The 25,884-nt window shown below is 48.1% G+C and overlaps 1 long non-coding RNA gene and 1 pseudogene across 1 annotated transcript; both read right to left on the minus strand.

The window, feature by feature from the left end:
- LOC116545996 overlaps positions 1-21,057 on the minus strand; it is a 36,657-nt pseudogene extending 15,600 nt beyond the window's left edge.
- LOC116545997 lies at positions 11,972-16,705 on the minus strand. The gene is made up of 2 exons (XR_004266546.1): positions 16,563-16,705; positions 11,972-12,243 (listed from the first exon to the last, which is right to left on the minus strand). It is a non-coding gene; the product is annotated as an uncharacterized LOC116545997 (long non-coding RNA).
- Positions 21,058-25,884: the final 4,827 nt, after the last annotated feature.

Below are 25,884 nucleotides of genomic sequence, written 5' to 3' on the forward strand. Positions count from 1 at the left end.
TGCAGTGAGCCAAGACCACGCCATTGCACTCCAGCCTGGGTGACAGAGCAAGACTCCGTCTCCAAAAAAAAAAAAAAGGGTACAATTATCTATGTTGCAAGCTAGCCTAAACTAAATTCTTCGTGGGGTTGGGTGCAGGTAGTTGAGGGGGCCCTTACTGATAGGCACTTGGCTCCTGGGTGAAAGGGAAGGCAGGAAGGAGAGGGCAGTGACTCTGTTCACTCTGCTTCTTTATCTCTTTATTTCCATGTAGCTGGCTTAAAACTAAGGCACTGAGAATTGAAAAGAAACCATCACATATAGGTTATTTTCTACACTATTACATTTTTAGTTGGCATTCTTTTGTAAAAAGTAGCTTTCCGTTTTCCCTGCATATCATTAAAAAATTTAATTCAGTTTGCGAGGCCAAGATAGGTGGATCACTAGAGGTCAGGAGCTCAAAACCAGTCTGGCCAACATGGTGAAGCCCAGTTTCTACTAAAAATATAAAAATCAGCTGGGCGTGATGGCACATGCTGGTAATCTCAGCTACTTGGGAGGATAAGGTAGGAGAATTGCTTGAACCAGACAGGTGGAGCCGAGATCATGCCCCGGCACTCCATCTCAGAAAAAAAATAATTGTGATATCAAATGCATATACAGGCCAGGCATGGTGGTCCACACCTATAGTCCCAGCACTTTCAGAGGCTGAGCTGGGCGGATTGCCTGAGGCCAGGAGTTGAAGACCAGTGAGAGTGGCCAACATGGTGACACGCTGCCTCCACTAAAAACACAAAAATTAGCTGGGCATGCTTGCCTGTAATCCCAGCTATTCAGGAGGCTGAGGCAGGAAAATCAATTGAACCAGGAGGCAGAGGTTGCTGTGCCTGAGATTGTACCACTGCACTCCAGCCTGGGCAACAGAGCGAGACTAAGACCACCAAAATAAATAAATTTTAAAAATGCATAGTTTTTTATATAAGGTCTTGATCTGTCACCCAGGTTGGAGTGCAGTGGCTTGATCTTAGCTCACTGCAACCTCCTCCTGGGCTCAAGGAATCTTTCCAGCTCAGCCACCTAAGCATCTGGGACTACAGGCATGCACCCACATGCCCAGCTAATTTTTGAACTTTTTGTAGAGATGGGGTTTGGCTATGTTGCCCAGGCTGATCTTGAACTTGGGCTCAAGCAATCCACCTACCTCGGCATCCAAAAGTGCTGGGATTACAGGCATGAGCCATCACGCCTGGCTCCTTCTCTTTTTTTTTTTTTTTTTCTGTGACTGGATCATGCTGTCACCGAGGCTGGAATGCAGTGGTGTGATCATAGCTCAATGTAGCATTGACCTCCTGGGCTTCAGGGATCCTCCTGCCTCAGCCTCCCAAGTAGCTGGGACTACAGGCATTAACCACCATGCCTATATCATTTTCTTGATATTAGTAGAGACAAGGTCTTCCTCTGTTGTCCAGGCTGGTCTTGAACTCCTGGGTACAAGCAATCCCTGGCCTGGGCCTCCCAATGTGCTGGGTTTACAGGTGTGAGCCACTGCACCTGTTCCATATATTTTTTGTCTAATCAGTTTTTGGTGAATGTGAACATACATGTGATTCTGATCCTGTGTGAAGGTAAGTTCTAAAGATCTCTCTTGCTCCTTCCTGGTCAACCCATCTTCTACAGAAGCAGCCACTGGTCTAGTTTCTACCACCATTCACCAATATTTCCTATTCTAGAGTTTCCTATAAATGGAATCATGCAGTATCTATTAAGTCTGACTTCCTTCCTTCGGCGTAATGTTTCTGAGCTTTTCAGTCTGTTGCACTCACATCTTTTAAAAATTTAACTTTTTTGTTATCTGTATTAACTTATGGACTTTTAAATATAACCTTTAAGTCCTGTTACTCATTTTGAATTCAAATTGTTCTCTAACTCTACTACTGTATTAGGGATAAAGAAAAGAAACATTGTTCTAAAATTGGCCAGTGGGAGCCTCTTAAAGCTGAAGCTTACATCCTGTTCTCTTGTATCCATCAGCTTCCACCTTCTCTTGTATCCATCAGTTTCTTTGCATTTCCTTACTTTCTGGCACAAAGGTATGATCTAAGCTCCTCCCTTTCTCTTCTCTCTTTCTTTCTCTTCTTTCTGATTTTCTTTCTCTCTTTCCTTCTTTCTCTTTCCATCTTTCATTTTTTCTTTTTATTTCCTTGCTTCTTTCCTTCTTTCTTTCTTTTCTTCCTTACTTTCTGGCACCAACGTATTATCCAAGTTCTTTTCTCTCTCTCTCTTTCTTTTCCTTTCTCCTCTGTCTTCTTTCTCTCTTTCTTTCTTTCTCCTCTCTCTCCTTTTTCCTTCCTTCTTCTTTTCCTTCTTTCTTCCTTTTTTCCTTCCTTCCTTTCTTTCTTTCTTCCTTCCTTCCTCCCTCCTTCTTTTCTTTTCTTTTCTTTTTTCTTTCTTTCTGAGACAGGTCTCTCTCTATTACCCAGGCTGGAGTGCAGGGGCACGATCTTGGCTCACTACATCCTCTGCTTCCTGGGTTCATGCAATTCTCTTGCCTCAACCTCCCAAATAGCTGGGATTAGAGGCATGTGCCACTATGCCCAGCTAATTATTGTATTTTTAAAAGAGATGGAGTTTCAGCATGTTGGCCAGTTTGGTCTCGAACTCCTGGCCTCAAGTGATCCAACCACCTCAGCCTTCCAAAGTGCTGGAATTACAGGCATGAGCCACTGTGCCTGGCCTAAAAGTGTCTTTTTTTTGTTTTTTGAGACAGGCTCTCACTCTGTCACCCAGCGTGGAGTGCAGTGGTGAGGTCTCGATTCACTGCAACCTCTGCTCCCTGGGTTCAAGGGATTCTCCTGCCTCAACCTCCATTTTAACTGGGACTAAAGGTGCCTGGCACCACACCCAGGTAATTTTTGTATTTTTAGTAGAGATGGGATTTCACCATGTTGGCCACGCTGGTCTTGAACTCCTGGCCTCTGGTGTTCCACCCACCTCTGGTGATTAAAGGCATGAGCCACTGCTCCCTGATGGTCCAGGTTTACCTATACTTGCCCTGCCCCAGTCATTGGATCAGAAGTTTCTCAAAGGAAAAATTCAGTGGGAAGTAGTACTTAGCAATAGAGCTCTGTTGAAACACACACACACACACACACACATGCACACACACACTTTTTAAACACCAGTTGGTTTCTTCTTTTCCTTCACCAGTTCTGTATTTTTATCTCCTTTCTTCCAGAGTTAGAGCCCTGGTCTCTACCCCAGCAACATCAATGATGAATGCTAAATCCTACATATACACTAAATGCTTTTGGAATTGTGGTAACAATACCCCAAATAAAAACAAACTTTCTACATGATGTGTGAGATTGTTTTCTATGGTTCTTTTTGTCCTTGGAGTGTACAATGACAGCACTGTGTTAAACATTCCTTGTATTATTTTTTCTTCTTCTGTATGGTTATATCAATATTCTGCACAATTAGATTAATTTGTATCTGTTTGTATATAATTTTGTATTTGAGGATAGGAAAAACTCTATCCTTCTAATCTTATTTTTTGAACGTGTAAATCATTAAAATCGTTCAAAAATTAAAACTTTAAGTCCAGATGTGGTGGCTCATGGCTGTAATCCCAGCACTTTTAGAAGCCGAGACGGACAGATCATGAGGTCAGGAGATTGAGACCAACCAGCCAACATGATGAAACCCCATCTCTACTAAGAATATAAAAATTAGCTGGCTCATGACTGTAGTCCCAGCTATTCAGGAGGCTTATGCAGGAGACTCTCTTGAACCAGGGAATCAGAGGTTGTAGTGAGTTGAGATCACGCCACTGCCCTCCAGCTTGGTGACAGAGTGAGACTCTGTCTCAAAAAAAAGACTACATGGTAGAATAACATAAATTCAACCAGGTGCAGTGACTCATGCCTGTAATCCCAGCACTTTGGGAGGCTGAGGCAGGCAGATCACTTGAGGTCAGGAGTTTGAGACCAGCCTGGTCCACATGGTGAAACCCCATTTCTACTGAAAATATGATAATTATCTGGACCTGGTGGTGCATGCTTGTAATCCTAGCTACTCAAGAGATTGAGGCACAAGAGCCACTTGAATCCAGGAAGCAGAGGTTGCAGTGAGCTGAGATTGTACCACTTCACTCTAGCCTTGGCAATAATGTGAGACTGTCTTTAAAAAAAAAAAGAATAACATAAACCTAGAACATATGCAAAATCAGAATCCAGGGAAAGTGTTCAAATAAGAAAAAAAATTAAGTCCATGCAGTTAACTTTCTTTTTTTGAGATGAAGTCTCACTCTGTGGCCATGCTAGAGTGCAATGGTGCAATCTAGGCTCACCGCAACCTCCAATATCCCAGGTCCAAGCGATTCTCCTGCCTCAGCCTCCCGAGTACCTGGTTGCTACCATGCCTGGCTAATTGTTTGTATTTTTAGTAAAGGCAGGGTTTCACGGTGTTAGCCAGGATGGTCTCGATCTCCTGACCTAGTGATCTGCCCACCTAGACCTCCCAAAGTGCTGGGATTATAGGTGTGAGCCACCATGCCCAGCGAAGTTAACATTTTTATAACTGGTTTGATATAATGATTGTGACATTCTGGGTGTATCTTCTGTTTCTTAAAATGTTTAAAGCATTTAATAGAATCTGACAGTTTAGGTTTGGATATACTGAAACATTAAGATCTATTTACCTCAGAAGTGAATATTTAAAAGAGTGGGCATATCTAATTTTATAAATTCTTAATTTTTAATTTATTAGTTGAAATGTCAAAATAAGTAGAAAAATGCTGACTGTTTAAAGAACATCAGGCTGGGCACGGTGGCTCACACCTGTAAGCCCCAGCACCTCGGAAGTCAAAATGGGTGGATCACAAGGTCAGGAGTTCGAGACCAGCCAGGCCAATATGGTGAAACCCTGTCTCTACTAAAAATACAAAAATTAGGTGGGTGTGGTGGCACACACCTGTAATACCAGCCACTTGGGAGGCTGAGGCAGAAGAATCACTTGAACCAGGGAGGCAGTTGTTGCAGTGAGCTATCACACCATTGCACTCTAGCCTGGGCAACAAGAAATAAAATTGTGTAACTTTCCAAGAAGTAAAAAACAATTAACATTTTAAAGTCACATTACACTCATAATCTTTAAGACATTGTTTTCAGAAAAAAAATATGTCTGCTGAGTCAGAATATGAAATAGGATTCAAATAGCTATTTCCTTGATAGGTTTAAATGACTTTGACTAACAATCTCAATATTTCTTGCTTTGTGAAAAAATTTTAGTTTCTCTAGACTCCCATGAGGATTGAACACGATGGTTCTTAAGGGTCTCTAATGATCCCCACCTTGGATATGTGTAGTCCTCTCCCACACTGCAGGATTGGTCTGGGAATATGGTAGAAATGATGTATGACTTTTCCTAGGTTAGATCACAAAAGGCATTGTGGCTCTCTCTCTCTCTTTCCCATACACACACACATTATTCCATCCAGTGGAAGCCAGATGCTATGTTGTGAGGATAGTCAGGCAGCCCCATGGAGAGGCCCATGTGGCAAGGCCTTGAAGACTTCTGCCAATAGCTACATGGATGACCATCTTGGAAGTAGACGCTCCAGCCCTAGGTAAACCTTCAGATGATGGCTCGTAGTTTGACTTAATCCCACCAGAGACCCTGAGCCTGAGACACTCAGCTAAGTCACTTCTAGGTTCCTAACCTATGGAAACTGTGTGAAATAATAAATGTTTATTGTTTTAAGCTGTGAAAGTTTGGGGTAATTTGTGATGCAGCAATAGATAGTAGAAATCCCCTTTCAAAAGCAGAATTAATTGATTCTCTGATTCTCATACTGCACTGGTAATAGCTGCCATGTGAAATATTCTTACTGGAAGCCTTGGGAAGTTTTAAATTTCCCTAAATTCCTGCACATTGCTTGCATTAATTAATATACATACCTGTGTCTATCTATATACATGAAGTTAATGCATTTTTTCTAAACATATTTTGAAATTCAATTTCCATTTTAAAGACATATGCTTATTAAAGAAAACGTGAGGGGGAAGTTAAAAAAAATTGAATCCGGATCCAAGATGGCCATTTAGGAACAGCTCGGGATTGCAGCTCCCAGTGAAAGCGCGGAGGGTGAGTGGATGCTGCATTTCCAGACGGATTTTTCGTGCCCACAGACCAGGATATTCCAGGCTGAGGAGCCCCACGGGTCGCCAGCATGACTGTTTTGGCTGGCGCTGCCGTTTTGGTCCCCGTGGCTGTTTTGGCCCACACAGCTGCTTTGCGACACCCCGCACGGCAGTTCTCTGTACAAAATACACTGGTCCGGGTGCCCCTTTGGCTGGTGATTGGAACCCTGAGAAGGTGCAGTTGCCCATTCATCTGACTAAAGGGGGGTCTGAGGCAGGGATCCAGGCCAGGAGATTCCCAGGCAAAAACAAACAAACAAACAAAAAGGCCCCACGAATCTCAGCACTGCTGTTTCAGCCAGCGCAGTGAGTCACCGCAGGGGAAATCACATAGACCCCGGCACCTTTTCAACAGGTGACTGGAACACCTGGGAGAGAGTCGTTCATCTGGAGAGCAAAAGGCTCTGAGGCAGGGAGGCAGGTGATCAAGCTTGGCTGGTCACACCCCCACAGAAGAGCAGCAATCGGAAACTCTTTGGATTGAGAGTTTCACAGCAAGCGCAGCTGAACCCTTGACGGTCCAGCTCTGTGGGGGAGGGGCGTCCGCCATTGCCGAGGCAGCCCACCATTGCCGATGCAACCCGCCATTACAGTGAGAATCCGCCATTACAGAGGCAGGCCACCAATGCTGAGACAGTTCTAACTACACCCATATAAACAGACTGCAGGGAAGTTCACACGACAGCGGGGCGGAGCCCACAGCAGCTCAGCAAAGCCTCTGCAGGTAAGCAGTGACTAGGCTGCCTACTTGCTGCACAGGGCAGCCCTGAAAAAAAAAAAAAGGCAGCAGCACAACGGAAACTCATAAATAAAGCCTTAGCTCCCTGGGACAGAGCACCTGGGGAAAAAAAAAGGTGTTTATGAGTTCTGCTGCAGCAGACCTAAAAGTACCTGCCCACCAGCCCTGAATGAAAAAAGGAGCTCACAACTCAGCACTTGAGCTCCAATAAAGGACAGACTGTCTCCTCAAGCAGCTCCCTGACCCCCATATATCCAAAGAGTCACCTCATAAAGGAGAGATCACGCTGATATTTAGCAGGTATCCTTCAGGGACAAAGATAGCAGAAAAAGAAACTGGTAGCAACCGTTACTGTTCTGCAGCTGCTGCAGGTGATCCCCAGGCAAGCAGGGCCTGGAGTGGACCTCAGCAGCCCTACAGCAGAGGGGCCAGACTGTTAGAAGGAAAACTAAGAAACAGAAATAACTTCATTATCAACAAATTAGATGCCCACTCAGAGACCCAATCTGAAAGTCAGCAACTACAAAGACGACAGGTGGATAAATCCACAAAGATGGGAAGAAACCAGTGCAAAAAGGATGAACACACCTGAAACCAGAACACCTCTCATCCTACAAGGGTTCAAAACTCCGCACCAGCAAGGGAATAAGACTGGATGGAGAATGAGTGTAATGAAATGACAGATTCAGACTTCAGAAGGTGGGTAATAAGGAACTTCCATGAGCTAAAAGAACATGTTCTAACCCAATGCAAAGAAACTAAGAACGTTGAAAAAAGATTTGATGAAATGCTAATGAGAATGGACAAATTAGAGAGGAATATAAGTGAATTGATGAAGCTGAAAAACGCAACCGAGAACTTCACAAAGCATGCACAAGTTTCAACAGCCGAATTGACCAAGCAGAAGAAAGGATATCAGAGGTCGAAGAGCAATTCAGTGAAATAAAATGAGGAGGCAAGATTAGAGAAAAAGGGGTAAAAAGGAATGAACAAAGTATCCAAGAAATGTGCAAGCCTAAACAAGTAAGAAGTCAAAACCCTGAATAGACCAATAACAAGGTCTGAAGTTGAGGAAGCAATTAAGAGCCTACCACCCAAAAAAAGCCCAGGTCCAGACGGGTTCACAGCCAAATTCTACCAGACATACAAAGAGGAGCTGGTACCATTCCTTCTGAAACTATTCCAAATAATCCAAAAAAGAGGGAATCTTTCCCAAATCATTTTATGAGGCCAACATCATCCTGATACCAAAACCTGGCAGATACTCAACCAGAAAAGAAAACTTCAGGCCAATATCCATGATGAACACTGATGCAAAAATCTTCAATAAAATACTGGCAAGCCAATTGCAACAGCACATCAAAAAGATTATCCACCATGATCAAGTAGGCTTCATCCCGGGGATGCAAGGCTGGTTCAACATACACAAGCCTATAAATGCAATTCACCACATAAACAGAACCAAAGACAAAAACCACATGATTATCTCAATTGATACTGAGAAGGCCTTTGACAAAATTCAACAGCCCTTTATGCTAAAAACGCTCAATAAGCTAGGTATCGATGGAACGTATCTCAAAATAATAAAAGCTATTTATGACAAACCAACAGCCAATATCATACTGAATGGGCAAAAACTGGAAGCATTCCCCTTGAAATGTGGCACTAGACAAGGATGCCCTCTCTCACCACTCCTATTCAATATGGTACTGGAAGTTCTAGCCAGAGCAATCAGGCAAGAAAAAGAAATAAAGGGTATTCAAATAGGAAAGGAGGAAGTCAAATTGTCTCTATTTGCAGATGACATGATTGTATATCTAGAAGACCACATCATCTCAGCCCAAAGTCTCCTGAAACTGATAAGCAACTTCAGAAAAGTCTCAGGATAAAAAATCAATGTGCAAAAATCACAAGCATTCCTATTCACCAATAACAGACTTAAAGAGAGCCAAATCAAGAATGAACTGCCATTCACAACTGCAACAAAGAATAAAATACCTAGGAATACAGCTAACAAGGAACGTATAGGACCTCTTCAAGGAGAACTACAAACCACTGGTCAACGAAATAAAAGAGGACACAAACAGATGGAGAAATATTCCATGCTCATGGTTAGGAAGAATCAATATCGTGAAAATGGTCATACTGCCCAAAGTAATTCACAGATTCAACGCTATCCTCATCAAGCTACCAATGACCTTCTTCACAGAACTGGAAAAAAACACCTTAAACTTCATATGGAATGAAAAGAGAGAATGCATAGCCAAGTCAATTCTAAGCAAAAAGAACAAGGCGGGAGACATCACACTACCGGATTTCAAACTATACTACAAGTCTACAGTAATCAAAACAGCATGGTACTGGTACCAAAACAGAGATATAGACCAATGGAACAGAACAGAGGCCTCGGAGACAACACAACGTATCTACAACCATCTGATCTTTGACAAACCTGACAAAAACAAGCAATAGGGAAAGGATTCCCTGTTTAATAAATGGTGTTGGGAAAACTGGCTAGCCATGTGCAGAAAGTAGAAACTGGACCCCTTCCTGACACCTTACACTAAAATTAACTCTAGATGGATTAAAGACTTAAACATAAGACCTAACACCATAAAAACCCTAGAAGAAAATCTAGGCAAAACCATTCAGAACATAGGCGTAGGCAAGGACTTCATAACCAAAACACCAAAAGCATTGGCAACAAAAGCCAAAATAGAAAAATGAAACCTAATCAAACTCCACAGCTTCTGTACGGCAAAAGAAACAGTCATTAGAGTGAATCGGCAACAAACAGAATGGGAGAAAATTTTTGCAGTTTACATCTGACAAAGGGCTGATATCCAGAATTTACAAAGAACAAAAACAGATTTACAAGAAAAAACAAATAAGCCCATTCAAAAGTGGGCAAAGGATATGAACAGATACTTTACAAAAGAAGACATACATGAGGCCAACAAACATATGAAAAAATGCTCATTATCACTGGTCATTAGAGAAATGCAAATCAAAACTACATTGAGATACCATCTCACGCCAGTTAGAATGGCGATCATTAAAACATCTGGAGACAACAGATGCTGGAGAGGATGTGGAGAAATAGGAACACTTTTACACTGTTGGTGGGAGTGTAAATTAGTTCAACCATTGTGGAAGACAGTGTGGCGATTCCTCAAGGACCTAGTAATAGAAATTCCATTTGACCAATTACTGGGTATATATCCAAAGGATTATGAATAATTCTACTATAAGGACACATGCATGTAAATGTTCATTGCAGCACAGTTTACAATAGTAAAGATCTGGAATCAACCCAAATGCCCATTGATGATAGACTGGAAAGGGAAAATGTGGCACATATACACCATGGAATATTATGCAGCCATCAAAATCAATGAGTTCGTGTCCTTTTAGGGACATGGATGAAACTGGAAGCCATCATTCTCAGCAAACTGACACAGGAGCAGAAAATCAAACACCGCATGTTCTCACTCATAGGCAGGTGTTGAACAATGAGAACACATGGACACAGGGAGGGGAGCACTAAACACTGGGGTCTGCTGGAGGGAAATAGGGGAGGGACAGCTGCGGGAGGGGAGTTTGGGGGGGATGGCATGGGGAGAAATGCAGATATAGGTGAGGGGGAGGAAGGCAGTAAATCACACTGCCACGTGTATACCTATGCAACAATCTTGCATGTTCTTCACATGTATCCTGAAACCTAAAATGCAATTAAAAAATAAACATACATAAACATAAAAAAAAGATATACACACAAATATTCACATATATATATACACACATATCTACATATATATGTTTGCAGTATACTAATTAAAAGGTAAATTCTTAATGATCCATAAAAAGAAAATGACAAACCAGATGTAGTGGCTCACAGTTGTAATTCCAGCACAGTGGGAGGTTGAGCGGGGAGGATCACTTGAGCCAAGAGTTTGAAACTGGCCCAGGAAACATGGTGAGACTCCATCTCTACACAAATATAAAAATTAGATGGGCATGGCGGCTCTCCCAGTTACTCAGGAGGCCAAGGTGGGAAGATCACTCAAGCCAAGAAGGCAGGAGTTGCAGTGAGTCGAGATCACACCACTGCACTTCAGCCTGAATGACAAAGCAGTAACTTGTCTCAAAAAAGAAAGAAAAAATTGATACCCCAGAAAACTTTAAAATATCTATATATTCACAAATGTATATAACTATAGTATATTAATCAAAAAGTAAATTCTTAGTACTTCATGGCAAGCAAAGGACAGGCCATGGATGATGGTTCATATTTGTAATCTCAGCATTTTGAGAGGCCCAGGAAAGAGGATTATTTGTATCCAAAAGTTTAAGACCAGCCTACCTGAACAACATGGTAAAACCCCATCTATATTAATAATACAAAAATTAGCCCGTCTTGGTGGCACGCACCTATAATCCCAGGTACTCAGGAGGCTAAGGTAGGAGAATCACTTGAACCCAGGAGGCCGAGGCTGCAGTGAGCTGAGATCCTGCCACTGCACTCTAGACTGGGCAACTGAGTGAGACTCCATCACAGAAAAAAAAAAAAAAAAAAAAAGACCACCCTAAGCAACAGAGTGAGAACCAACCTCTCAAACCAAATCAGAAATTAGCCAGAAATGGCAACATCAGCGTGTAGTCCCACTTACTGAAGATGATGACTGGGGAAAATCACTGGAGGCCAAAAGGACAAAGCTGCAGTGGAGACATGATCACATGATGACACCCAAGCCTGGGTGACAGCAAGAGGATAAAAAAAGGTTAACAGTAAAAAATATTAAAAAAGAAGAAATGAAATGAGCAGCTACCATATCCGGGGCAAAGACAAACAGCCAAAGCAGAGGCCCATTCCACTCCGAACTCCCAGACGACAAGAAAAACAATGAGACATTAAATAAAACAGACCACACTGCAAAATGACACAGGCAGAATTTACTACAAATTTGTCAGAAATACACTTTCAAGATTAAAAGTTGACACAGGCATTTAGCCAAAGCACACTGCTAGGAACTAAACACATGAGAGTCCAGGGAAGCTTTGGGATTCTAGATGCAGTTGAAAATCAGACATATAGAGCTGGATAGAGAAGAGGCCATTCATTTTAATGCGAGTGCACTGCAGAAACAGTCACCATGAAAGAGATGAGACGAGTGTCCACTAAGAGGCAGGAGAAAAGCCTGAAGAGGCCGTCGTGAGGCAGGAACTGAGGTAAAAAAGTCCACTGTAAAACAGAAGTTGCATCTTCAGAGGCAGACGTGACTAAGCAGATGGTCTTGGAGACGCCAGTGTGTACAAAAGAAAGACCTGCCAAAAGGGTTGAAAAACAGGTATTAAATAAGCCTCGGAAGGCCCACGTAAGATAATAGCTAGGCTTTGAGAGACAGCTTTGAGGAAAGCGCTGGGACTGTCTGGACCACTGGGAGGCTGAAGGAGGGCCTGAAAAGCCCATTTGAGAAAGGCTGAGGTGTACAGAGGTTACCAAGGAGTGGGGAGAAGCTGGACCAACCGGGGTTTTGCAAGGCAAGAGTTGGGCTTCCAGACACAAAAGGGAGGAAGAGCTGGGCCAAAAGAGGCTGACCTGAAGACATTCTGGGCCCGGAGATGATGTCAGAAGACCAACGCTGGGCATGAAAGTGCCACCAGGAGGCACCAGCTTGGCCTGATGGGGCCATGGGGAGGCTCGTGGTGGGCCCTGTGGATAGAGGTTGCCACAGAGGCAGGAGCCTGGCTGAGCAGAGGCCACAGTGAGGCCACGAGTTGGGTCTGGAGGGTCCACTGAGAGGCAGAGTCTGGGCCCAGAGGGGTCTGGCGCAGGCAGGAGCCAGGCCTTAGGAGGCTGGGCCCGGAGAGGAAGCTTCGGGTCTGGACAGGACGCCGGGAGGCAGGAGCTGACCCAGGAGAAACCATGAGAGGTGAGCTGGGCCAAGAAAGGCTGGTGCGAGGGAGGACCTGGGCCCAAACTCAAGACCAGTGCCAGGTGAGAGCTGGGTCCAGAGACGTCTGCCAGAGGCATGAGCTGGGCCTCAACTGGCCAGCGTTGAGGGCGGCACTGGGCCTGTGGATGCAGCCGGTAGGCAGGCAGGCAGGATCTTGGCCTGGGGAAGCCGCCGGCAGGCAGGGCTGCTGCTAGGGAGGCTGGGGGGATGCCAGAGCTGGGCCTGGAGAGGCCACTGTCAGGAGGTAGCTGGGCCTGTAGAGGCCACCGGGAGACAGAAGGGACGTCCGGGAGGCATCACTTGAGGAAGCTTCGGGCTGATGGACGAAAGGCCGCCGGGAGCTGGCCAGGAGCCCAGCCAAAAGAGGCTGCCGGGAGGCAAAACAGCCTGTAGATGTGGCCAGGAGGAGGATCCAGGCCTGGGGAGGCCACCAGTAGGGAGACAGAGGCTAAGCCTCCTGGAAAGGCCAACAGGAGGCAGGAGCTGGGCCCCAGAGGGCCACTGGGAGGCAAGAGCTGGCCCTGGAGAAGCCCACATAATGATATATTGCACCCATGTTGAGTTCTGCCGGGAGGGCAGGAGCTAGGCCTGCAGAGGCGGACTTCAGGACCCAATGCTTAGGCCTCCCCAGGACAGCCAGAGGAGGCAGCATGAGCCGGGCTGGCAGAAGCCGACTCGGGAATGTCTGGGGCCTGGAGACACCATGGGAGGGCAGGAGCCAAGCCTGGAGAAGAAGTCTGGTGAGGCATGAGCTGAATGGGCCTGGACAGCCTGAATCGAGCACCTGAAATTTCGGGCCTACAAAGGCCGTTGGGAGCTGTGCAGGCACCGAGTCCACAGAGGTTGCTGAGAGGCAAATTCAGAGGTTGAGCCCGTAGACACCACCAAGAGGAGGAGCTGGGCCCCGAGAGGCCTACCTAAAGACGTTCTGGGCTCAGAGAGGATGCCAGAAGGCCAACGCTGGGCCTGGGAGGGCCGCCAGGAGGCACTGGGAGGCCGGGGGCGGGGACTGTGGATACAGGATACCACAGAGGCAGGAGCTGGGCCTGAGCAGAGGCCATGGTGATGCCACGAGCTGGACCTGGAGGGTCCACTGAAAGGCAAAGTCTGGGCCCAGAGGGGCCTAGTGCAGGGAGGAGCCGGGCCTAGGAAGGCCGGGCCCAGAGAGGAAGCTTTGGGCCTGGACAGGCTGCCGGGAGGCAGGAGTTGGCCCATGAGAGTCCGTGATAGGTGAGCCTACACTTGAGGCCAGCGCGAGGTGAGAGCTGGGTCCAGAGAGGTTTGCCACAGGCACGAGCTGGGCCTCAATGGGCCAGTGTGAGGGAGGTGCTGGGCCTGTGGACACAGCCAGGATGCAGGCAGGCAGGCAGGATCTTGGCCTAGGGAAGCCGCCAGCAGGCAGCAGCTGGTGCTGGGGAGGCTGTGGGGAGTGCAGGGCTGGGCCCGGAGCGGTCAATGTCAGGCAGTAGCAGGGCCTATCGGGACCACGGGGAGGCAGAATGGAGGCCTGGAAAGCCCCACTTGAGAAAGATTCTGGCTGACAGAGGAAGGGCCACTGGAAGCTGGCCAGCAGCCGAGCCAAAAGAAGCTGCCTGGAGGCAGGACATGGGCCGGTAGACGAAGCCGGGAGGATGATCTGGGCCTGGGGAGGCTGCCAGAAGGGAGGCATAGGCTGGAACTCCTGGAGAGGCTGCAGGGAGGCAAAAGCTGGGCCCCAGGGGGCCGTTGGGAGGCAGGAGCTGGCCCTGGAGGGGCCCATGTGAGGGCGTTTTGTACCCATGGAAAGGGATGCCAGGAGGGCAGGAGCTGGGACTGGAGAGGCCGACTTCAGGACCTAATGCTTGGGCCTGCCGAGACCAGCAGGAGGAGGCTGGAACCAGGACGGCAGAAGCTGACTTGGGGACGTTTGGGACTTGGAGGAGCCCTGGGAGGGCAGGAGCTGAGCTGGAGAGGCCAGCGTGAGGCATGAGCTGGGTGGGCCTGGAGAGCCTGATCGAGGGCCTGAGCTTTCGGGCCTACAGAGGCCACCAGGAGCTGGGTAGGAGCCGAGTCCACAGAGCTTGCTGTGAGGTGAGGATGAAAGGTGGGCCCGTAGACGCCGCTGGGAGGAGCTGGGCCCCAAGAGGCTGACCTGAAGACGTTCTGGAAACAGAAAGGATGCTAGAAGACCAACGCTGGACCCGGGAAGGCCACCAGGAGGCACCGGCTTGGCCTGAGGGGGCCACGGGGAGGCAGAGGGCTGGGCCCATGGAAACAAGCTGCCACAGAGGCAGGAGCTGGGCTGAGCGGAGGCCACGATGAGGCCACGAGCTGGGTCTGGAGGGTCCACTGAGAGGCAGAGGCTGGGCCCAGAGTGGCCTAGTGCAAACAGGAGCCGGGCCTTGGGAGGCTGGGCCTGGAGAGGAAACTTTGGGCTTGGACAGGCCGCCAGGAGGCAGGAGCTGGCCCTGGAGGGGCCCATGTGACAATGTATTGCGCCATGTTGGGGGACCGCCGGGAGGGCAGGAGCTGGGCCTGCAGAGGCAGACTTCAGGACCCAATGCTTGGGCCTTCCCAGGCTAGCGGGAGGAGGCAGCAGTAGCCGGGCTGGCAGAAGCCAATTCGGGAACATCTGGGGCCTGGAGACGCCCTGGGAGGGCAAGAGCCGAGCCTGGAGAGGCCAGCGTAAAGCACGAGCTGGTTGGACCTGGACAGCCTGAGTTGAGCACCTGAGCTTTCGGGCCTACAAAGGCCGTCAGGAGCTGGGCCGGCGCCGAGTCCACAGAGCTTACTGAGAGGCAAATTCGGAAGTTGGGGCCATAGACGCCGCTGAGAGGAGGAGCTGGGCCCCCAGAGGCCTACCTGAAAACGTTCTGTGCCCAGAGAGGATGCCAGAAGGCCAATGCTGGGCCCGGAAGGGCCGCCGGGAGGCACTGGCTTGGCCAGGATGGGGCCATGGGGAGGCTGGGGGCTGGGCCTGTGGATACAGACTGCCACAGAGGCAGGAGCTGGGCCTAAGCAGAGGCAACGGTGATGCCATGAGCTGGGCTTGCAGGGTCCACTGAAAGGCGGAGGCTGGGCCCGGAGAAGAAGCTTCGGGTGTGGACTGGCCACCGGGAGGCAGGAGTTGGCCCAGAGGAGTCCATGACAGGCGAGTTGGGCTGAGGAAGGCCGGTGTGAGGCAGGACCTGGGCCTAGACTCGAGGCCAGCGTGAGACGAGAGCTGGGTCCAGAGAGGTTTGCCACAGGCATGAGCTGGGCCTCAACGGGCCAGTGTGAGGGAGGTGCTGGGCCTGTGGACAAAGCCGGGATGCAGGCAGGCAGGCAGGATCTTGGCCTGGGGAAGCCACCAGCAGGCAGCAGCCGGAGGAGGCAGTGGGGAGTCCAGAGCTGGCCCCGGAGTGGCCAAAGTCAGGTGGTAGCAGGGCCTATTAGGGCCACGGGGAGACAGAATGGAGGCCTGGAAAGCCCCACTTGAGAAAGCTTCGGGCCAACAGAAAGGCCGCTGGAAGCTGGCCAGGAGCCGAGCCAAAAGAAGCTGCCGGGAGGCAGGATGTGAGCCGGTAGACATGGCCAGGAGGATGATCTGGCCTGGGGAGGCCGCCAAAAGGGAGGCCTATGCTGGACCTCCTGGAGAGGCTGAGGAGAGGCAGGAGCTGGACCCCAAGGGGCTGTTGGGAGGCCGGAGCTGGCCCTGGAGGGGACCACGTGAGGACGTTTTGTGCCCATGGGGAGGAGACGCCAGGAGGACAGGAGCTGGGTCTGGAGAGGCCGACTTCAGGACCCAATGTTTGGAACCACCGAGGCCAGCAGGAGGAGGCCAGAACCGGGCCGGCAGAAGTCTACTTGGGGACATTTGGGGCCTGGAGGCTCCCTGGGAGGGCAGGAGCCGAGCCTGGAGATGCCATCGTGGGGTATGAGCCGGGTGGGCCTGGAAAGCCTGAGTCGAGGGCCTGAGGTTTTGGGCCTACAGAGGCTACTGGGAGCTGGGTAGGAGCCGAGTCCACAGAAGTTGCTGCGAGGTGAGGATGAAAGATGGGCCTGTAGACGTCGCCGGGAGGAGGAGCTGGGCTCTGAGAGGCCGACTTGAAGACGTTCTGGACATGGAGAGGATGCCAAAAGGCCAACACTGGGCCCAGGAAGGCTGCCGGGAGGCACCGGCTTGGCCCAAAGGGGCCACAGGGAGGCCAGGGGCTGGGACTGTTGAAACAGGCTGCCACAGAGGCAGGAGCTGGGCCGAGCCGAGGCCATGGTGAGGCCACGAACTGGGTCTGGAGGGTCCATGGAGAGGTGGAGCCTGGGCCCAGAGGGGCCTAGCGCAGGCAGGAGCTGGGCCTTGGGAGGCCGGCCTGGAGAGGAAGCTTCGGGCCTGGCATGGCCACCGGGAGGCAGGAGCTGGCCCGGGAGAGTCCCTGAGAGGCGAGCTGGGCTGAGAAAGGCTGGTGTGTGGGTAGACCTGGGCCCAGACTTGAGGCCCATGCCAGGCGAGAGCTGGGACCAGAGACGTCTGCCAGAGGCATGAGCTGGGCCTCAAGTGGCCAGTGTGAGGGAGGTGCTGGGCCTTTCAATACAGCTGGGAGGCAGGCAGGATCTTGGCCTGGAGAAGTCATCAGCAGGCAGCAGCTGGTCCTGGGGAGGCTGCAGGGATGCCGGGGCTGGCCCTGGAGAGGATATTGTCAGGCGGTAGCTGGGCCTGTCCAGGCCACCGGGAGGCAGAAGGGAGGCCCGGAAAGCCCCACTTGAGGGAGCTTCGGGCCAACAGAGGAAAGGCCATCGGCAGCTGGCCAGGAGCCGAGCCAAACGAGGCTGCCAGGAGGCAGGAACTGGGCCTGTAGATGCGGCCAGGAGTAGGAGCCAAGCCTAAGGACACCACCAGAAGTGATCAGAGGCTGGGCCTCCTGGAGAGGCTGACGGATCCAAAGGGGCCGTTGGGAGGCAGGAGCTAGCCCAGAAGGGGCCTATATGAGGAAGTTTTGAGCCTGGAGAGTCCACCTGATGGGTAGAAGCTTGGCCTAATGAAATCAGTGTTAGGCAGGAGCTGGGCCTGTCAAGGCTGCTGGGAGGCCAGCAGTTTTGCAGGGAAAACTTTCATGAGGTAAGACTTGGTCCTGGAGAGTCCATTGTCATCCAGTAGCTATGCCTGTTTAAGCCATTTTTCCTCAGAAGTTTCTGCTGGAGAACTTGAATTGAGAAAGTTTTGGGCCTACAAAGGCCACAAGGAGCTGTGTAGGAGCTGATCCAAAGGAGGGTGTCAGGCAGGAGTTGGGCCTGGAGACGCAACTGCAAGGAAGAGCTGCACATGGAAAGGCCCACTTCAGGAAGTTCTGGGCCTGGAGACGCTGCCAAAAAGCAGAAGCTTGGCCAGAATGGCCACTGTGATGCATGAGCTTTGCCTAGACAGGCCGCTGGGAGGCAGCAGCTGGGCCTATAGAGGCTGCTGAAAGGCAGGAGCTTGGCCTGGGGGCACTGTGGTGAATCACACGCTTGGCCTGGGGTGTCTGCTGTGAGGCAGAGCTTGGGCCTGTAGGGGCCTACTGGGGGCAGGAGTTGGATCTGAAATGGCAGATTTGAGAAATCTGTCAGTCTGGAGAGGCCACAGAGATGCAGGAACTGGGCCTCAAGAGGCCACCGAGAGGCATGAGCTATACCTAAAGAGGCCAGTGTGAGACAGGAGCTGTGCCTGAACAGGGTCACTTGAGGAAGTTTTGGCCTGGACAGCCTGTCAGGGGACAGGCGTTGGGTCTGCAGAGGCCACTGTAAGCTGGTCCTAATGAGGTTAGTGTGAGGCAGGACCTGGGCTTGTCAAGGCTACCAGGAGGCAAGTAGAAACCTGTTCAGGGAATACCTCTGGGAGGCAAAAGCTGGGCCTGCAGAGGCCACTGGGAGGCAAGAGATGGGCCTGTCCAGGTCATTGGGAGGCTGAAGGTGGGCCTGGAGAGCTTGACTTGACGCAGTTTTGGGCCTACAAAGGCTACCAGAAGCTAGGCAGAAGCTGAGCCAAAAAAGATGTGAGGCAGGTGCTGGGCCTCTAGGCATAGCTGGGAGGAAGAGCTGGGCCTTGTGAGGCTGGCTTGTGGACACTTTTGGCCCAGATAGGTCACCCAGAGGCAGGAGCTGGGACTAAAAAGGCCACTGTAAGGGAGGAGCTAGGCCGGTACAGGCTGCCAGGAGGCAGAAGTTGGGCCTCAGGAGGCCACTGTAAAACAGGAGCTGGGTCTTGGAAGGTGGCCATGAAGCAAAAGCTGGCCCTTGGGAGACCGATGAGAGGCAGGAGCTAGGCCTGGTGAGGTTGACTTGAGAAAGTTCTGTGCCTGGAGAGGAGGCAGGGAGGCAGGAACTGGGCCTAAAGAGACCACTGTAATGACGAACCTGGGCCTATGGAGGCTGCCATGAGGCAGTAGCCTCATTTGAGGAGACTACTATGAGGTAGGGCATGCGCATAAATTGGCCATTGTGAGCCATGAGCTTGGCCTGTAGAGGCCGACATGGAAAAAGTTCTGGGCCTGGAGAGGCTGCCAGGAGGTAGGAGCAGAGCCAAAAAATTCAAGCATATTACATTTATTTGGCACTTTATTTCCACTATTATGTTGTAATATATAATGAAATAATTATAGAACTCACCATAATGTAGAATTAGTAGGCATGTTAAGCTTGTTTTCCTACAACTAGATGGTCCCACCTGAGTGTGATAGGAAAAAGTTACAGATCATCGGGCATTAGATTTTCACAGGGACCACACAACCTAGATCCCTCACAATAGGGTTCATGCTCCTAAGAGAATCTAATGCTGCTGCTGATCTGAGAGAAGACAGTGGTTAGGCGGGAAAGTGAGCAACAGGGAGTGGCTGTAAATACAGATGAAGCTTCCCTCACTAGACATCACTCACCTCCTGCTGTGTGGCTCCTTACAACTCCATGGCTCAGGGGTTGGAGCCTGCTGCTCAAGTACATACAAAAGGACCCTTTCCACACCAGTCATTATAGTGGTCAAGTGCAGCAACAACTTAGCTCCCAAGGCATGTGCCTCAGCTGGCATTTCATCACAATCAACAGTAAGTGGTAGCCTGAGTCATTGTAAGGTCAATTCCTGGAAATCACCAGCATCCCATTTCCTATTGGCAAAAAGCTCAGCACTGTCCCTCGGATAACCAAATCTATGCCAAAATCGCATTTGTGTGGGTTTATCTCCTGGGACCCTTCCTAGCATCAACTCTGTATTAGAGTCCAGTCACGAGACATAAACTACTCAAAAGTTTAAAGTGGTAAAATTTAATACAGAGAATTATTCATTATAATGGGAACAGCATAATGAGATTGGCTAGCATAAAGTAAAGAGAACTCTAGAGAATATAGGACTAGCCAAGGCCAGGCACAGTGGCTCATGCCTGAAATTCCAGCAACTTAAGAAGCCAATACAGGAGAATTGCTTGAGGCCAGGAGCTAGAGGCTGGCCTGGGCAGCACAGCAAGACCCTGTCTCTATCCAAAATAAAGAAAAAAATTAGCTGGGTGTGGTGGCACACACTTGTGGTCCAAGCTACTCAGGAAGCTGAAGAGGGAAGGTAGTTTGAGGCTGGGAGGTCAGGGCTGCAGTGAGCCATGATTTATGCCACTATAGTCAAACCTGGGTGACAGAGCAGGACCTCGTCTCAAAGAACAAAAAAACAAAGACAGCCATTTACAGACAGAAAAGAAATAGAGCTAATAAACTAAGATAAGGAAAGGTGTTGAAATGTGACAAATAAATAAAGCAACATGAGGTCTTTTCCCTATTTAAAATAATTTTAAAAACTTATTAAATTATAATACTATGTGCTGGCAAAGGTGCACTGAAACAGGCACTTTCTTATACTATGGGGGGTGTTTAAATTGTATATAAGCCTTCCAAGGTAAAGCTTGGCAATTTTTTTTTTTTTTAGATGGAGTTTCACTCATGTTACCCAGGCTGGAGTGCAATGGCGCGATCTCGGCTCACTGCAACCTCCACCTCCTGGGTTCAGGCAATTCTCCTGCCTCAGCCTCCTGAGTAGCTGGGATTACAGGCACGTGCCACCATGCCCAGCTAATTTTTTGTATTTTCAGTAGAGACGGGGTTTCACCATGTTGACCAGGATGGTCTCGATCTCTTGACCTCCTGATCCACCTGCCTCGGCCTCCCAAAGTGCTGGGATCACAGGCTTGAGCCACCGCGCCCGGCCGGCAATTTTTTAAAATAATAGAGACAGTGTCTCTATTACCGCCTCCTCCAGCTTCTGGCCTCAAGCAGTCTTCCTGCCTTAGGCTCCCAAAGTGCTGGGATTATAGCTGGGAGGCACCCAAAACCTTGTCAGTTTACATCAAGGGCAATGAGAAGGTCCATTCACCATGACTCACAGTAATCTCACTTCTGGAAATACCTTGGGAGACAATTCAATCTAAACAAAAGGTCACCTGCACAAACACAGTGAAAATCTGGGAGTAATTTAAGACAGAGTGGTTAAGTGAAATAAGAAACAGTTAAAAGAAATTAAACTATGGTATTTATAGGCACCTGGTAAAAGATCAGTTAATGTTATCTGCCAGTTTTTTTTTTGTTTTGAGACAGGGTCTCACTCTGTCACCCAGGCTGGAGGACTCCCTGGACTCAAGTAGCTGGAAGTACAGGCACATGAAACCACACTAGGTTAATGCATGTCTTTTTCTGTAGGGATGGTGACTCCCTTTGTTACCGAGGCCTGTCTCAGACTCTTGGCCTCAAGCCATCTGCCTGCCTCAGCCTCCCAAAGTGTTGTGATTACTGGTGTGATCCACCACACCTGGCCAGCTGCTACTTGTATTATTATTCCACTCAATTAACAATTATTTGGCATTAAAACTATCATTTTCAAGGCTATGGAACAATATGTGTCCTACAGCATGATTGTAAAACATATACAGTCCATCCCTCAGTATACAGAGATTAGTTTCAGCCCCCCATCTCTGCATATACCAAAATTCATGCATACTCAACGTTTTGCGGTCAGCCCTCTGAAACTGACAAATAGGCAAAGTCCAAATATTGGTTGGGTATAGTGGCAAGCACCTATAGTCTCATCCATTTTGGAAGCTGAGGTGGGAGGATGGCTTGAACTGGGGAGGTCATGGCTGCAATCAGCTGTGATAGCACCACTGTACTCTAGCCTGGACAACAGAGCAAGACCCTGTCTCAGAAAAAAAAAAAGGTTAGAAATTGTAATGAGGTCTGTTTGGGAAAATTCCATATAAGCAAATTAATGAATAAAGTAAATGGTAATAAATTAGTACAGGTGACTTTCTGGAGTTTCAGAATAGTGACAGTAAAGGTAAGAAAAATGCAAAACAAAGAGGCAGAGCATAAAAAAAGAAATTAGGGAAGCATTTTACATGTATAACAGGATGCCCCTGGCCATGTTCATGCAGCAGCAGCATGTCACAATATGACATACCTTGGAGAGAAGTTAACAGGTGAGGAAGTTGATAAAATAATCAGAGGAGCAAAATGCTGATAGTGATAGTCAAGTAAACCAAGAACTGATGTCAGAGAAGTGAGAATATTATAGTGTGTGTTGAAGTACCTATAAAACATTGTTTATTTGCCTTTGTAAAAAATGTATTTACTAAAAGTTCTTGCTGTCAAAAGAATATGTGGAAATAAATCATTAGAATTTATTCTTCTGTTTTTTACTTTTATCTTCCTGCCACAGCCTTACTTTAGAAATTTTTATTTTTTTAGAAAATTGAACAAGTGCTTGTTGTGGTGGATCATGCCTCTAGGATGGGAGGCAGGGGTGAAAGAGTCACTAGAGGCCAGGAGTTTGACACCAGCCTGACCAACAAAGTGAGATCCGATGTGTAAACCTGCAGTGACCCGTGATTGCACCACTGTACTCCAGCCTAGGTGATAGAGTGAGACCCCATATCCTAAAACAAAAAAGAAAAAAAATAGACCAAGTAGCAAGTTGTATGTGGCTTACTCTGAATATTTCTAAACTAGAATTCCTCAGAGTACTACTTCTGAATCTTTTGGGGTTTAGCATCCCGTTACATTTTTTAACTTTATGTAAGATTTCAAAGACTTTCTCTTTACATAAATAATTACATTAAAATTAAAGGTAAAACAAAATTTTTAAAATATTTTTATTCATTACATATTAATAAAACCATTACATGTTAATATAACTAATACAAAACAAAAATTTAAAAATATTTATTATTCATTACCTATTAATAATAAAATTGGCTGGGTGAGATGGCTCATGCCTATAATCCCAGCACTTTGGGAGGCCGAGGTGGGTGGATCACCTGAGTTCAAGAGTTTGAGACTAGCCCTCCAACATGCTGAAACCCTGTCTCTACTAAAAAATACGAAAATAGCCAAGTGTGGTGGCAGGCACCTGTAATCCCAGCTACTTGGGAGACTGAGGCAAGAGAATTGCTTACACCCGGGAGGCAGAGTTTGCAGCGAGTCAAGATCATGCCATTGCTCTCTAGCCTAGGTAACAAGAGCAAAACTCCATCTTAAACAATAATAATAATAAAACCATTAAGTGTTGATATAAGTAATCCTTTTTTTTTCTTTGAGACAGAGTCTCGCTCTTTCCCCAAGACTGGAATGAAGCACATAATCTTGGTTCACTGCAACCTCTGCCCCACCTCCCGGTTCAAAGGATTCTCCTGTCTCAGCCTCTGAAGTAGCTTGGATTACAGTCACCTGCCACCATGCCTGGCTAATTTTTGGGGTTTTTTTTAGTAGAGATAAGGTTTTGCCATGTTGGCAAAGCTGGTCTCGAACTCCTGACCTCAAGTAATCCACCCATCTCATTCTCCCAAAATGTTGGGAATGCAGGGGTTAAGTCATTGCACCCAGCCCGATTAACACATTTTTTAAAACACTGATTAGTCAGGCAACAACACTGGGCAGGGGTCTCCTCATTCCTAGTGATAAAAACCCCACTGCACGGCTCCAGGGTTGCAAGGGCTGCAGAGCCAAAAGCCTCTGACTTGAGATTTCATTACTTTATTTGTATTTCTATTTGTATTGTGAGACAAGGCTGGAGTGCAGTTGTGCACTTATAGCTCACTGCAGCCTCAATGTCCTGGGTTCAAGCCATCTTCCTGCCTCAGCTCCCCAGTGCTGGTACTACAGTTGAATGCCACCATATCTGGCTAATTTTTAATTTTTTTTTTATAGAGTGAGGAGTCTTGCTATGCTGCCCAAGCTGGCCTCAAACTCCTGACTTCAAGATATCTGCCCACCTCAGCCTCCTGAGTAGCTGAGGCTACAAGTACACATCACCATGCCTAGCTACATTTATTTCATTAAATTTTGAAAAATATTTTGGTAGAGAGGAGATCTTGCTATGTTGCCCAGGCTGGTCTTGAACTTCTGCCTTTAAAAACTACTCCCATCTCTGCTTCCCAAACATCTGGGACTACAGGCATGAGCCACTGCACTGAGCCTGAAGAGATTTCTTTAATCTAGCATACCATATTTGGTAACACTGGGAAAGGCAGTAGTGTTTTTAAAAATTAATAATTCAATAAGAATCAAACTCAAACTTGACCCCTGCCTTCTTTCACATCCCACATCCAGTCTGTCAGGAAATCCTGCTGACTGTCTTCACCATGTTGAAGATCCCCACCTGGCAACTCCCTGGACTCCTCCCCTATTTCTCCCCTCTGACAATCTCTCACCACCACCATGACCCTGGTCAGGACCACTATCATCTTCCACCTGGATGTTACCACAGCTTGACCCCCATGCTTCTACCCAAATCTTCCCACAGTCTTTCTCAACTCAGCAGCCAGAGAATTCTTTTACATCAGGAGACAGAGCATGTCACCTCTCTGCTCAGAATCCTCCCACAGTTCCCATCTCATAGTAAAAGCCAAAGCTCCAGCAATAACCTCCCAGGACTTACACGATCTGTGCCGATCCCCACCCAGCAACTCCATGGCCTCCTCCCCTAATTCTCTCCCTCTCTCCTTCTGCTCCACTGGCCTCCTTCCAGAGCCTCAGACACACCTCAGACACTTTATTCTATTGTTTCTGCCTATAATGCTCTTCCCTCTGTGCCTTGGCCAGCTCCTTCCCCTCCTTCAAGTCTTTGCTCAATTTTCACTTAGGAGGCCACCACTGACCATTCTATTTAACATTGCCATCTGTCCCCATTCCCACCATGTTCATTTTTTTTTAATAAGATCTTTATCACCAAGGCTGGAGTGGAGTGGTCCAATCAGAGCTCAATGCAGCTTGGAATTCCCAGGCTCAACCGATCCTCCCACCTCAGCCTCCCTAGTAGCTGAAACTATAGGTACATGCCGTCATGCCTGGTTAATTTATTTTATTTTGAAATGGAGTTTCACTCTTCTTGCCCAGGCTGGAGTGCAATGGTGTGATCCCAGCTCACTGCAACCTCCACCTCCCAGGTTCAAGTGATTCTCCTGCCTCAGCCTCCCAAGCAGCTGGGATCACAGGTACATGCCACCATGCCTGGCTAATTTTTGTATTTTTAGTAGAGATGGGGGTTTGCCATGTTGGCCAGGCTGGTCTCGAACTCCTGACCTCAGGTGATCTGCCCTCCTTGGTCTCCCAAAGTGTTGGGATTATAGGACTGAGCCAGCACACCCAGTCAATTTAATTTTTCGTAGAGACAGGTTCTCACTATGTTGCCCAGGCTGATCTTGAACTCATGGCCTCAAGTGATCCTCCTGCCTGGATTCATAAAGTGCTGGGATTACCGACATCAGCTACCATGCCTGGCATCTTGTTCATTTTTTCTTGCTGCTGCAACAAACTACCCTATATTAGTCACTTAGAACACCACAAATCTACCATCTTACAGTTCTGGGAATCAAAAGCCCAAACTAGGTCTATTAAGGCTAAAGTTAAGGTGTCAGCAGGGCTGCATTCCTTCTGGAGGCTCTAAAGTGTTCCCTTGGCTTTTCTAGAAGCCAGCCCCATTCCTTGGATCATGGCCCCTAACTCCATCTTCAAAGCCAGAAGTGAAGCATCTTCAAATCTCCCTCTCTAA

The sequence above is a fragment of the Sapajus apella genome, unplaced genomic scaffold (genome assembly GCF_009761245.1).
Source record: "Sapajus apella isolate SASKATOON/1434 unplaced genomic scaffold, GSC_monkey_1.0 scaffold490, whole genome shotgun sequence".
NCBI classification, from domain to species: domain Eukaryota; kingdom Metazoa; phylum Chordata; class Mammalia; order Primates; family Cebidae; genus Sapajus; species Sapajus apella.